The sequence below is a fragment of the Amblyraja radiata genome, chromosome 3 (genome assembly GCF_010909765.2).
Source record: "Amblyraja radiata isolate CabotCenter1 chromosome 3, sAmbRad1.1.pri, whole genome shotgun sequence".
Lineage (NCBI taxonomy): Eukaryota > Metazoa > Chordata > Chondrichthyes > Rajiformes > Rajidae > Amblyraja > Amblyraja radiata.
This window is the reverse complement of record NC_045958.1, coordinates 41,866,437-41,881,108: the sequence shown is the minus strand read 5'-3', so window position 1 is coordinate 41,881,108 and position 14,672 is coordinate 41,866,437. Positions and strand designations below refer to the sequence as shown.

The window sequence follows — 14,672 nt, the reverse complement described above, 5'->3', positions numbered from 1 at the left end:
GACACGTGTCCTATCTGGGACACATGACAATAAAACTCTCTTGACTCTTGACTTGGACTTAAACAAAAAAGGGTTCTTGGGGAAATAAAGAGCTACCTTACATTTAGTTGCGTCTGGTTGGGTACCTTTAGTAGGGTGAAGACTATTCCATGCTTTAATTGTGCGGCGGAACTCCATGGAGCAGCCAGCATCTCTGGATAGAAGAAATTGGGTGACGTTTCGGGTAGAGACCCTTTTTAGATTTCCTCTGATTTTAGTGTTTTAGTTTAATTTAAACATACAGCGTGGAAACAGGCCCTTCGGCCCACCGAGTCCACGCCGACCACCGATCACCTGTACACTAGTTCTATCCCACACATTAGCGACGCAAGTCAAGAGTGTTTTATTCTATCATGTCCCAATGAAATCCTTACTTGCAGCAGCACAACAGAATATGTAAACATAGTACTCTGTAAACAATGTTATAAACGAGAACACAAAACTGTATATTTGTATATGAATATATAACTATACACACACACAATTTCCCTCCTGGGATTAATAAAGTTATATTGTATAGTATTGTGTGTGTAGGAAAGAACTGCAGATGCTGGTTTAAACTGAAGATAGTCACAAAAAGCTGGAGTAACTCAACAGGTCAGACAGAATCTCTGGACAAAAGGAAAATATTATGTTTTGGGTTGAGTCTGAAAACGGTCCTGCACACCTTTGGAATGTGGAAACAAGAGCACTCGGAGATAACCCATACGATCAAAGGGAAAAGGAGCAAACTCCATACGGACAGCACCCATATTCAGGACAAATTCCGTGTCTCTGGTACTTTATAGCCAGCAACTTTATGGCCAATGTACTGCCCCATAGTCTTGAACTTAATTAAAACATACAGTAAGCTGTAAAGGGGGACATAGCGTCACTTGGAGATTTAAAACTGAAAGATATTTTCATTTTTTTAGTAACCAATGTTATCAACGTATAATTTTTTGTGTGTTGGAAAACAAAATATAGTGGCACAGTTGGTAGACTTGCTGCCTCATACGCCAGAGATCTGTGTTCGATCCTGTCCTTGGGCACTGTCTGTGTTGAATTTGCACATTCTCCCTGCAAGCTTGTGGGTTTCCTCCCACATCCCAAAGATGCATTGGCTTTGTAGGTTAACTTGTCTCTGTAAAATTGCCCCTAACATGTAGGGAGTGGGTGAGGAAAGTGGGATAACAGAACTTGTGTGAATGGGGAGACAAAAATGCTGGAGAAACTGAGCGGGTGAGGCAGCATCTATGGAGTGAAGGAATAGGCGACGTTTCGGGTCGAGACCCTTCTTCAGACTGATGTCGGGGGGGGGGGGGGGGGGGGTCGGGAAAAAGAAAGGAAGAGGCGGAGACTAGTAGGCTGTGGGAGAGCTGGGAACAGGAGGGGAAGGAGGGAGAAAGCAAGGACTACCTGAAATTAGAGAAGCCAATGTTCATACCGCTGAGGTTTAAACTACCCAAGCAAAATATGAGGTGCTGTTCCTCCAATTTGCGGTGGGCCACACTCTGGTCATGGAGGAGGCCCAGGACAGAAAGGTCGGATTCGGAATGGGATGGGGAGTTGAAGTACTGAGCCACCGGGAGATCAGGTTGGTTATTGCGAACTGAGTGGAGGTGTTGTGTGAAGCGATCGCCAAGCCTGCACTTGATCTCACTGAGGTTGATCATACGCTGAATAACCATATTTTTGTTTGGAAGTGGAAAGAGATAATAGAAATTGCATTCATTGCAACGTGTAAAAAGAGATGAGATACTGTATTGTAATTTTGCTGCATATCATTGTGGTATATATCATGTCTTGATTGGTGAATATGTTTAGTTTGTGACTTTATTTGAAGCAGAAATAATACGTGAATGCTTCATTGACCATAATTCTGACTGGTAACTACGCATTTCGTCCGAGCACATTATCGCACGCGTCATGCAAGCCGTCTTAAATGACCACCTAAATTGTCATTTGGCAACCTAAAAAGCTGCCTAGGTTGCCCGGCTGGCAACTGGGAAAAAAAGTTAAGCGAGAGCCCTGACACACAATATACAATAAAATCCAACACAAGCATCCACCACAGCATTCTTCACTGTGGCGGAAGGCAACAAAGTTCAGTCAGTCCTCTTCCCTTGTTCATCCATGGTCGGGGCCATATTCCCTCCGTAGTCGCCGCTATGGACGACCGGATGTTCAGGCCCTCTCGTCGGGATGATTGAAACTCCAACGTCAGGACGGTCGAACACACTCTGTGGCTTGGAGTGCCACTTTCTTACCGGAGACCGCGGCTTCAGGATGTTATCGGTCGCAGGCCGGCGGTCGGAGCTTTCTCCGGCGATCCCAGACTCCGGATGGTAAGTCCACACGACGCCCACGGCTAGAAGCTCCGCGGACCACAGTCCAATGATGTCAAAGTCACCAGGCCTGCGATCGGAGCACTCCTTTCTGGCGACCCCCGGCAAGAGTTCACCCCCGCTCTGCGATGGAAAAGTCCACGCTGCGCCTGCTGTTGAAGTCAGACTCTGGGAAAGCCGCTCCAATCCAAGCTGTTAGGCCGCAAGAGGGGGAGGCGGAGAAGCGACATGAAAAAAATCGCCTCTACGTCGAGGAAATGACTGAGAAACGTTTTCCCCCATTTTCCCCCCAACACCCCCCACATAAAACACACCGAGAGACAAAAAAACACTCGGACATACAATAAAAACAAAAAAAGTCGAATTAACAAACCCTCTGCTCACGTGTTATTAATGTTTAATAGTGAGATTAAATGAGAACTTACCAGTTCGAAGTTTGATCGTTATTTTATGAGGAGTAGGTTGAGGGAATACGTGAAGAACCCCGCCAGGACGCATGCGTGTCATTCTTCAAAGCAGCGGTGTGAAATCACAGATAACTGTAATGACTGAACATAGTAAGATTAGAGAAGAAAATACCAGTTGAGTATATGATCAAGGGTGGGAGCGGAGGGCACGTATTCCCTCAACGTACTCATAAAATAACGATCAAACTTCGAACTGGTAAGTTCTCGTTTAATCTTACTATTTTACTTCGGAGTCACGTGAGTGACTACGTGAAGATTTCAAAGCTCTGTGATTTCATGCCGTGGAAACGAGTCCATGCATCACATCTGCCTTAATTGACTGTGGGAGGAATTGTGTTAACATGTTTAGACATGAATCCAACATTGAAATCCATGATAAATTGTTAACAACAAATTATAGCCCCTATTTATGGGGTGAAATTATATTACAGAACTTAAAATTGGCTCTGCAAAGTTCCAGTTTAACTACTGGTTTGTGGTAGAATAGTTGGAACATTTTCCCCTGATCCATCCTGCTGTCTCGAGGATTTGGTTCATTGGTACATCCAACTCCATAGCTGCCGATGTAGTTGCAGCCCTGGTGGAATAAGATTTGAATATGTTAGTATCCACCCCAGCTGTTGTTAAAACCTGTTTCAGCCATCTGGAAATAGTTTGAACCGACACTTTTTTGTGGGTTGTTTGTGGCTGATTAGTAGTGCCATCTCATAGCCTCAGATGTTTTTGGTGTTCTCCATATAGAACAATAATTGTCTTATTATACAGAGACGATATCTGTAGGGTAATCCCTAAATTCTATTTTGAGGCCTGATGATCCCGGTCTGTTCTGTTTGACTAATTCGTAATATGAAACGTTATATTCCTGTTGAAGAAGTCATATAGTCCAGCCTTAACTTATGTACGACTGTACCCTTAGTGCCGTGACCAAAGTCATCAGCATGACTGTTTTGTGCGTCAGTCTTTGCAGGGACAGAGCTGTTGCTGGAGACCAATTCCTTAGCAACGTTAGGGCAATACTCATATCCCATTTAGAGAGTACCTGGTTCTTGGGGGATTGATATTAAAAATTCCCCTCATAAGTTTGGTTACCATGGGTGAGTCCCAACAGAATGACGCTCTGATCCTCGCCATAGATATGTTGAAAGGGCACTTCTGGCGCAGTTAATGGCACTGTAACTGAGCCCCTCATCATAATGGAGGCCTGCTAGGAATTCGAGAACAGACGTTATGTTCATCAAACTGTAGGTGATGTTGTTTCTGTGACAATATATCTCCCATTTCCTGATGTATACCAGATATAGTTTTTGGTGGACTGTCTGTGGCCCGCTGAGATAATGTTCAATGTTCGGTCCGCCAGTCCCAGTTGCAGTAGAGGTTTCTTTAGACTCTACAAATTGATAGGTTTGTTGTTTTTGACATGGATGGGTTCCCCTGTTACGGGATGAACCAATAATCTGGTTGTTTCAGGATGGTGATGCATGGTTAAAACCCATGTTGAGTATCACAGGGAACCATGGTTAAGTAGGCCAATCGGCACTACCAATTAACAGACGCTGAGTCTTGTTGTATTTTTCGTAATACCTGACTGATGATGCAGAAAAGGAGAGAATGCATAGATAAACAATTGCCCCCTCAATGCAGTGAAAGGCATCTGTCCCTGCTGTCCCACGGTCTGGTTCCCAAGAAACACAGTTTGGTAACTGGTGACTAAGTCTTATTTTATTGAATTTGCGTGACCTGATGTCTGTCACTGAATTTTGGATTACCTGGTAGGTAAGTAGCTGATATTCCAATATTTCTCTGGATACACCATTACCAAATTGTATTAGTCAGATTGTCACTCTGTAGTCTAACACGCTGGTGATTTATCCCAGAGCAGTATGACTTTAGGCCATAGAACGCACCCCACATTTCCAGGTAGTTTATGCCCAGTGTCTGTGATAATGATGCCTCCTGTGCCTTTCATCTACCTCCACAGATGGAGATGGAAATTGGTAGTTCCCCAACCAAGCGCACTGGCATCAGTTTGTAGCACCACTAAGGGTTTGCTGATAACGATAGGGTTGGAACAATGCCGAATGTTATCCCTCCACCATTTTAATTCCATAAGCTTTGATTGGTGGCTTATTGGTCTGTCGAAATGACCAGTATTAACTTTGAGTGTTTGTATTTTTGCCCTTTGTAGATTTTTGGTAATACAAAGGTCCAAATTGTGTGGCTGGAAAGGCACACCAATTATACTTGCTACCAATCTGATAGATGGTTCACTGATGTCAGTGGGGTTGTTGCAGGCCTCAGTTAAGACTATAGCCTTGTCCTTTGGTAAAGTCACCGACATGTGAGCTGTCAATAGTGAACCCCAAATAATCCATTATGTTGGTAGGCGTTAGTTTAGTTTTAACTGGATGGATGATAACCCCAGTTTTCACCCAATTGTATGGTGGCTGTTACAGCTAGTTAGGCCAACTCCAAAGTTATGCCCACAATTAGTATGATCATATGATTATGTATTTGGTAGAGCTCTATACTGCCAGAGCTGCCCCATCCAGTTGAATTTTTTAAAATAACGTTTTGTGATCAGTCCGTGTAGGCACTGAATAGTAAGCATCTTTTAGGTCGATGCTAGCCATGGAGTAGCCTTTGGAAATCAGTCCTTTAGCAGTTACCAGTTCCCATTTTGTACTGAATATATAGTACAATGTATTCAATTTGGTCAATTCGATGATGATGCGACTGTCACCATCTATTTTGTTTTTGGTAAAGATATAAGACACAAATTCCAGCCAATCGTGTTGGGTTTACCCATTACCCCTTTTGCACAATTCAATGGTATATCCCTGGATACTGCTTAGGATAAGTGTCTGTAGTTAATATACACCATGTATCCAAAAGAGTGTAATCTCCCACCAATGTGTGTATTATCCACTCTTCCTATAATTTGTAAGGGACCAGACCCACCTACCTCCATTGTTACCAGTGGAAGTTTGCTTCTTCTGTGTGGTCTTCGTGGAGGTTGAGGCGCCGGTGTCTGGGTTTGTTTTTGGGTTGGGGGTTTGCGCATCTTCCAGAAAGGCCGGTCTGGGCTATGGTCTAAAAGACCGCTGTCCTGTATGCCCGGCCTTTGAGCTTTCACCAGCTTCTCTTGTTCTGCTGGTGGGTGCATAAGGGTGCTGTCTTTGGCTGTAGGAGATCCTTAATGTTGTCGCCTTTATGAGCTCCAGGGCTTTCCCAAGTCCTGCTCCGACTTTCCAGATGCTATTTCCACGACTGGAACATTCAGGGATGCGCAGTTTCCTGGTCCCAAGTATTTTTGCAGTGGTGTCCATCGTGGTCTGGCTTAATGTATTTGGACACCATGACCAGTAGATTTTGCCTTCCTGCACCCCCTGCACACTTGTAGTTTTGTTCGTCAAAACCCCTCTTCAGGGTCAGCCCAGAATTGACCCCCCCCCCAGTACTCCCCTCTGACGAGGGAGATGCACTGTGCAGCCCTACGTTGCTGCTGTGGGTGTTTTTTTTATATCCCCACGGTGACTAGACTCCAACTCCCGGAGTCTGTCATGTTGGAGCTCTGCTCCATAAGCCGCTCCAACCGGCTCCAGCGCTCACGGTCGCTGGCCGCTCGCGGCTGCTCAAAGTCGGACTCATCAGTCAACGACTCTTTTGGTTTTCTTCTTGCCTTCCCGCCCAGACGCAGTGTTTAATCTGGCCGGTGCGGGGGCGAAGTCGGGCACAGCTGTTCCCTTACGGGTGATTCCTGTGCCGACAGCCACTGCTGGCGTCCGTAACTCCGCGGACTTCCCCCACCAGCTTTGTCGCAGCTCTGGTCGACTTCTTTGCCTTGTGCATGTTTCCCCCCACCTGTAGAACAGTATGGGAACAATAAAGACCGCAGTATCACTTACCTGCAGGTCCAGGCTTAAAACTTGCCGTTAAGGGGGAACGTCCTTCCACCCCTCCTCCTGCCGTTTTGACTTGTCAAAGCCAACGGCTCCGTTCTGTATAGTCTCCCGCCCAGCCATGGTGTTTAATCTGGCCGGTGCGGGAGCGAAGTCGGGCACAGCTGTTCCCTTACGGGTGATTCCTGTGCCGCCTGCCGTTGTTTGCACAGCTCTCCATGTTTCCCCACCGGTGAAACAGTATGGGGAGAATAAAGACCGCAGTTTCACTTACCTGCAGGTCCAGGTTTAAACTGTCGCTACGGGGGAACGTCGTTCCACCCCGCCTCCTGCCGTTTCGACTTGTCAAAGTCGACGGCCCCATTCTGAATAGTCTCCCGCCCGGCCGTGGTGTTCTGGCCGGCGCGGGACCAAAAGTCGGCACAGCTGATCCCTTACGGGGCTTGTGCCTTCAGCTGCTGCTGGCTCCCGCAACTTCGCGGTCCTCCCCAGCCAGCTTTACTCGCAGCACTTGTGGACACTATTTTGTCCAGCTTCCCCCCCGTGTAAAAATAGCACGGGGGCAAAAGCTACCGCAGAGTAAGTCACTTACCTGCAGGTCGCGGTTTCAAACTTACCGCTGCGGGGGAACGCTCCACCCCGCCTGTCGTTTCGCAAACGTGAAAGCGATATGACACGCATGCGTCCTGGCGGGGTTCTTCACGTAGTCACTCACGTGACTCCGAAGTAAAATGTTTTACGTGTCATTCTTAATTGATACTGTATGTCGTGTTTTTACTTGCGAGCGGAGCACCAAGGCAAATTCCTTGTATGTGTACATACTTGGCCAATAAACTTATTCATTCATTCATCATTCATGCACTGAAACCTGAGTGGAGGAATTCAAAGATTAAGTTTGCGGAGAGTTAAGTGCAGGTTTGACTTACATCCAATTCAGAGACTGTGGAGATGCTCAGGGAATTTGGTTTATGACATCAGTATACACACAGAAGCAGAAGTTATAATTTTGAGTGATTTTTATAGAATCAGCTGACTAGATGTTCATGATTTCAGTGACAAGTCAGTCACAAGCTACTTGCACTTGTTAACGGAGTTGAATCAGTACTTAAACTGTAATAGCATTTTGCTGACTGGCTATTAACATTTTTTTTTTAAATTCTCACGGAGGCTTAAACATAATAGGAACCAGCACTCAAGTATCCTTGGCCTGTTTTAACATTTCTTAGTTAGAATCCTTTCTGACATTTAAGCAAAAATCCTTAAAACCCGCAATGGATAAAGGAGCTGTGAACTGCTTTATTCCATTTCTAGATGTTTACAGCGCTTAGCATAGAAACATAGAAAATAGGTGCAGGAGTAGGCCATTCGGCTCTTCGAGCCTGCACCGCCATTCAATATGATCATGGCTGATCATCCAACTCAGTATCCTGTACCTGCCTTCTCTCCATACCCCCTGATCCCTTTAGCTACAAGGGCCACATCTAACTCCCTCTTAAATATAGCCAATGAACTGGCCTCATGAACTTAGCCAATGAACTTAGCATAGATATGTTATTAATACAGGATATAATGCAGATGATTACATTTTCACTCATCTTAATTGAAAACTTAATTGATAACAACTTGACAATAGAAAGATATAGCATGGAATGAGGCACTTCAACCCACCAATGTTTACTAGAACACTTGTAGTGTAGCAGTACTGTGTCCCTGCTCTGCATGGCCAATGCTAGCCTTGCTAGTTACATCCATACCACAAACTATATACTTAAATCCCATGCAAATTAGTTGCATCCCTTAGCCAGAAATTTGTTCTATTTCAAATTTAATGGCTTTATGCAGAATTGAATACTTAAATCCCATGCAAATTAGTTGCATCCCTTAGCCAGAAATGTGTTCTATTTCAAATTCAATGGCTTTATGCAGAATTGAATACGATCGTTCTTTGTGCTTTTGCCTTATTGGTAGATAAATCCTAAGTGAACCATCTGTAACCATCTTCAGAAGGTAATAAAATTGGAACTTGGTCCACAGTTGCAAACAGCTTGGACATGGATTTCCTGAATGGCTCTTTGGTGCCACCTGCAGTTTCCAATTTGGCTGCTTATATTTCAGATATTTAAAATATTTTCTCCCTCTCCGTTTTTCTCTTCTAGAAAAGGCCTGTGGGAATGCTTTCTTCTGTTCAACTGCCACACCCTAACAAGTTACATAGAAAATTACAACAATATGATCCATACTGACAAGATATCATTCAAACAGCAACATACAGTGGATGCTCTATTCTATCCATTTAATTCCATTTATAATCCATTATTAAAAACCACATACTTCCACATTCGCAAGATTGTCTGTCTCTACGCTGCCACCACCAATGCTGGTGAAATCAATATTCTACAGCTCTCTTCTTCCAAATGATTCCTTAGAAATCTGTCTTACATAAAATATATTTGAGACTATACCGCAAACATCTTGGTACATGGCAAGATATATTCTCCCTCAATTCTGGACTATCTCCACTGCTTTCAATACCTGAATACCATTCAAAATGTTTGTTGTCATTTACAATCCCTCCAGCTTTGTGTCTTCCTCCTTCAGTACAACTTTCTTCCACCTGTGTGACCCGGATGACACAGAAATGATCATGTTATGAGGTCATACAAGTAGAACGTTAGGAATAGTATGGTGGTGATCACTTTGCTGGCGATATACTATAGGCCTCCCAATAGTCAGCTGGAATTAGACTCAGATCAGGGTGCATCTGTAGAAAGAGTAACAGAGGCCCAGGGAGCCGTTGGTGCGAGGGGATGAGTACCTGCGCTGTAAGTGTAAAATACATCGCGGGGTTTGCTTTCACAGAGGCCCAGGGAGCCGTTGGTACGAGGGGACCTGACACCAAAATCGGCAACGTTCCAGAGAAGGAGTCTGGTGGAAGCCTCTGGTTGGTGGAAGAGGACCAGAGGAAGCAGCTGATTGGGTGCAACCCCGGGTTTACATGTTTACATTTCTGCCTTCAGGTTAAGGATTCTGGGAGCTTGAGTGTACAGTATTTATTAATATTTATTAGTAAAGTTTAAAGGATAAAGTTTTGTGTTTTTTAATATTTAATATAGAGTTAATTTGGGAGTAAGATATGTCAGTGGAGATTGGCCCCGTGGTTTGCTCAGCCTGCAACATGTGGGAGATCAGGGATATGGTCGGTGTCCCTGGTGACTACGTTTGCAGGAAGTGTGTACAGCTGCAGCTCCTGGCAGACCGCATAGAACGGTTGGAGCTGCGGCTGGATTCATACTGGAGCATCCACGATGCTGAGAAAGTCGTGAATAGCACGTACAGCGAGTTGGTCACACCGCAGGTAAAAGGTAAGAGGACAGAAAGGGAACGGGTGGCCAATAGCCAGCAAAGCAGTAGGCAGGTAGTGCAGGAGTCCCCTGCGGTCATCTCCCTCCTAAACAGGTATACCATTTTGGATACTGTTGGGGGAGATGGCTCATCAGGGGAATGCAGCAGCAGCCAGGTTCATGGCACCATGGGTGGCTCTGCGGCACATGAGGGGGGGAAAAAGAGTGGAAGGGCAATAGTAATAGGGGATTCAATTGTCAGGGGAATAGATAGGCGTTTCTGCGGCCACAAACGAGACTCCAGGATGGTATGTTGCCTCCCTGGTGCAAGGGTCAGGGATGTCACTGAACGGCTGCAGAACATTCTGGAGAGGGAGGGTGAACAGCCAGTTGTTGTGGTGCATATTGGCACCAACGATGTAGGTAAAAAAAGGGATGAGGTCCTACAAGGTGAATTTAGGGAGCTAGGAGATAAACTTAAAAGTAGGACCTCAAAGGTAATAATCTCTGGATTACTACCAGTACCACGGGCTAGTCAGAGTAGAAATAGGAGGATATTGCAGATGAATACGTGGCTTGAAAAATGGTGCAAGGGGGAGGGATTCAAATTTTTAGGGCATTGGAACCAGTTCTGGGGGAGGTGGGACCAGTACAAACAGGACGGTCTGCACCTGGGCTGGAATGGAACCAATGTCCTTGGGGGAGTGTTTGCTAGTGCTGTCGGGGAGGATTTAAACTAATGTGGCAGGGGGATGGGTACAAGAGCAGAGAGGCAGGGGGGTGTAAAATGAGGGTAGAAGCAATAGGTAGCAAGGTGAAAAGTAAAAGTGGCAGGCAGACAAATCCAGGGCAAAAATCAAACAGGGCCACTTTTCAACATAATTGTATAAGGGGTAAGAGCGTTGAAAAAACAAGCCTGAAGGCTTTGTGTCTCAATGCAAGGAGTATTCGTAATAAGGTGGATGAGTTGAACGTGCAGATAGCCATTAATGATTATGATATAGTTGGGATCACGGAGACATGGCTCCAGGGTGACCAAGGCTGGGAGCTGAACATCCAGGGATATTCAATATTCAGGAGGGATAGAGAGAAAGGAAAAGGAGGTGGGGTAGCGTTGTTGGTTAGAGAGGAGATTAACGCAATGGAAAGGAAGGACATTAGTTTGGAGGATGTGGAATCGGTATGGGTAGAGCTGCGAAACACTAAGGGGCAGAAAACGCTGGTGGGTGTTGTGTACAGGCCACCTAACAGTAGTAATGAAGTTGGAGATGGTATCAAACAGGAAATTAGAAATGCGTGTGACAAAGGCAAAACGGTTATAATGGGTGACTTCAATCTACATATAGATTGGGTGAATCAAATTGGCAGGGGTGCTGAGGAAGAGGATTTCTTGGAATGTATGCGGGATAGTTATCTAAATCAACATGTAGAGGAACCAACGAGGGAGCAGGCTATTTTAGACTGGGTATTGAGTAATGAGGAAGGGTTAGTTAGCAGTCTTGTTGTACGTGCCCCCTTGGGCAAGAGTGACCATAATATGGTTGAGTTCTTCATTAGGATGGAGAGTGACATTGTTAATTCAGAAACAATGGTTCTGAACTTAAAGAAAGGTAACTTTGAGGGTATGAGACGTGAATTGGCCAAGATTGACTGGCAATTAATTCTAAAGGGTTGACGGTGGATATGCAATGGAAGACATTTAAAGACTGCATGGATGAACTACAAAAACTGTTCATCCCAGTTTGGCAAAAGAATAAATCAGGGAAGGTAGTGCATCCGTGGATAACAAGGGAAATCAGGGATAGTATCAAAGCGAAGGATGATGCGTACAAATTAGCCAGAAAAAGCAGCATACCAGAGGACTGGGAGAAATTCAGAGACCAGCAGAGGAGGACAAAGGGCTTAATTAGGAAAGGAAAAATAGATTATGAAAGAAAACTGGCAGGGAACATAAAAACTGACTGCAAAAGTTTTTATAGATATGTGAAAAGAAAGAGATTAGTTAAAACAAATGTAGGTCCCTTGCAGTCAGAAACAGGTGAGTTGATCATGGGGAACAAGGATATGGCGGACCAATTGAATAACTTTGGTTCCGTCTTCACTAAGGAAGACATAAATAATCTGCCGGAAATAGCAGGGGACCGCGGGTCAAAGGAGTTGGAGGAATTGAGTGAAATCCAGGTTAGCCGGGAAGTGGTGTTGGGTAAATTAAATGGATTAAAGGCCGATAAATCCCCAGGGCCAGATAGGCTGCATCCCAGAGTACTTAAGGAAGTAGCTCCAGAAATAGTGGATGCATTAGTAATAATCTTTCAAAACTCTTTAGATTCTGGAGTAGTTCCTGAGGATTGGCGGGTAGCAAACGTAACCCCACTTTTTAAGAAGGGAGGGAGAGAGAAAGCGGGGAATTACAGACCAGTTAGTCTAACATCGGTAGTGGGGAAACTGCTAGAGTCAGTTATTAAAGATGGGATAGCAGCACATTTGGAAAGTGGTGAAATCATTGGACAAAGTCAGCATGGATTTACGAAAGGTAAATCATGTCTGACGAATCGTATAGAATTTTTCGAGGATGTAACTAGTAGCGTGGATAGGGGAGAACCAGTGGATGTGGTGTATCTGGACTTCCAGAAGGCTTTCGACAAGGTCCCACATAAGAGATTAGTATACAAACTTAAAGCACACGGCATTGTAGGTTCAGTATTGATTTGGATAGAGAACTGGCTGGCAAACAGGAAGCAAAGAGTAGGAGTAAACGGGTCCTTTTCACAATGGCAGGCAGTGACTAGTGGGGTACTGCACGGCTCAGTGCCGGGACCCCAGCTATTTACAATATATATTAATGATCGGGATGAGGGAATTGAAGGCAATATCTCCAAGTTTGCGGATGACACTAAGCTGGGGGGCAGTGTTAGCTGTGAGGAGGATGCTAGGAGACTGCAAGGTGACTTGGATAGGCTGGGTGAGTGGGCAAATGTTTGGCAGATGCAGTATAATGTGGATAAATGTGAGGTTATCCATTTTGGTGGCAAAAACAGGACAGCTATTATCTAAATGGTGGCCGATTAGGAAAAGGGGAGATGCAGCGAGACCTGGGTGTCATGGTACACCAGTCATTGAAAGTAGGCATACAGGTGCAGCAGGCAGTGAAGAAAGCGAATGGTATGTTAGCTTTCATAGCAAAAGGATTTGAGTATAGGAGCAGGGAGGTTCTACTGCAGTTGTATAGGGTCTTGGTGAGACCACACCTGGAGTATTGCGTACAGTTTTGGTCTCCAAATCTGAGGAAGGACATTATTGCCATAGAGGGAGTGCAGAGAAGGTTCACCAGACTGATTCCTGGGATGGCAGGACTGTCTTATGAAGAAAGACTGGATAGACATGGTTTATACTCTCTAGAATTTAGGAGATTGAGGGGATCTTATAGAAACTTACAAAATTCTTAAGGGGTTGGACAGGCTAGATGCAGGAAGATTGTTCCCGATGTTGGGGAAGTCCAGGACAAGGGGTCACAGCTTAAGGATAAGGGGGAAATCCTTTAAAACCGAGATGAGAAAAACTTTTTTCACACAGAGAGTGGTGAATCTCTGGAACTCTCTGTCACAGAGGGTAGTTGAGGCCAGTTCATTGGCTATATTTAAGAGGGAGTTAGACGTGGCCCTTGTGGCTAAGGGGATCAGAGGGTATGGAGAGAAGGCAGGTACGGGATACTGAGTTGGATGATCAGCCATGATCATATTGAATGGCGGTGCAGGCTCGAAGGGCCGAATGGCCTACTCCTGCACCTAATTTCTATGTTTCTATGTATCAGGTTGAAGACCCTTTGGAAGAACTGAGGAGGAGGCAAAAGGAAGCACTGTCTACCTAAAACACCCCTCACCTATAGCCACCTATCATTTGCCAGCCTATATCCTTGTCCAGCTCACTTCCCCCTCCCCGTCCCCATAATTAGTCTGAACACGGTTCTGACCCAAAACGTCAGCTATTCACGTTATCCAGAGATGCTGCCTGACCCGTTGAATTACTCCAGCACTTTGTAAACCAGCACCTGCAGTTCCTTATTTGTAAATTAATATTTTTCATCTGTATTTACCAAGGAGAAGGATACAGAGGATAGCAAGTTTAGGGATGGATATGATTATGGTCTGGAGCATGTCAGTATTAAGGAGGAGGAGGTTTTTGGTGCCAAAGATTGCTTTGATATTAAAAAAAAAAAATCCCACATTATAACAGATTCCTGTGGAGGACTTACTTAGACCTCCCAACAAAAATATTCTGAAATCTTTCATTTGTCCCAAATCTGCACCTCGCAGGCGTTTGAACCATTTAATTGTCAGACTAATAGACTTGTTCCTTGGACCAGGCTTTTGGCACTTTATAAATCTGCATAAGTCCAACAGCTTCCTTACACACTTGCACAACTTCACTGTAATCTTTGAAGTTTTTCCTGAGTATAATCTTTCTGCTGTTGGTTTCCAATTCAATCGTTCACATGGGGATATGCATTATCCACCCTCGGGGTTCTGATGTCTTTAACCATTTGACATATCTCTACAGTTTAACACATCTTCCTCTGCATATTAGCTATTACACAAGGAG

The 14,672-nt window shown here is 44.7% G+C and overlaps 1 protein-coding gene across 4 annotated transcripts in view; it reads right to left on the bottom strand.

Moving 5' to 3' along the window:
• The window catches only part of dapk1 (death associated protein kinase 1), a 198,366-nt gene that overhangs the window by 21,157 nt on the left and 162,537 nt on the right, over nucleotides 1–14,672 (bottom strand). The window lies entirely within an intron of this gene.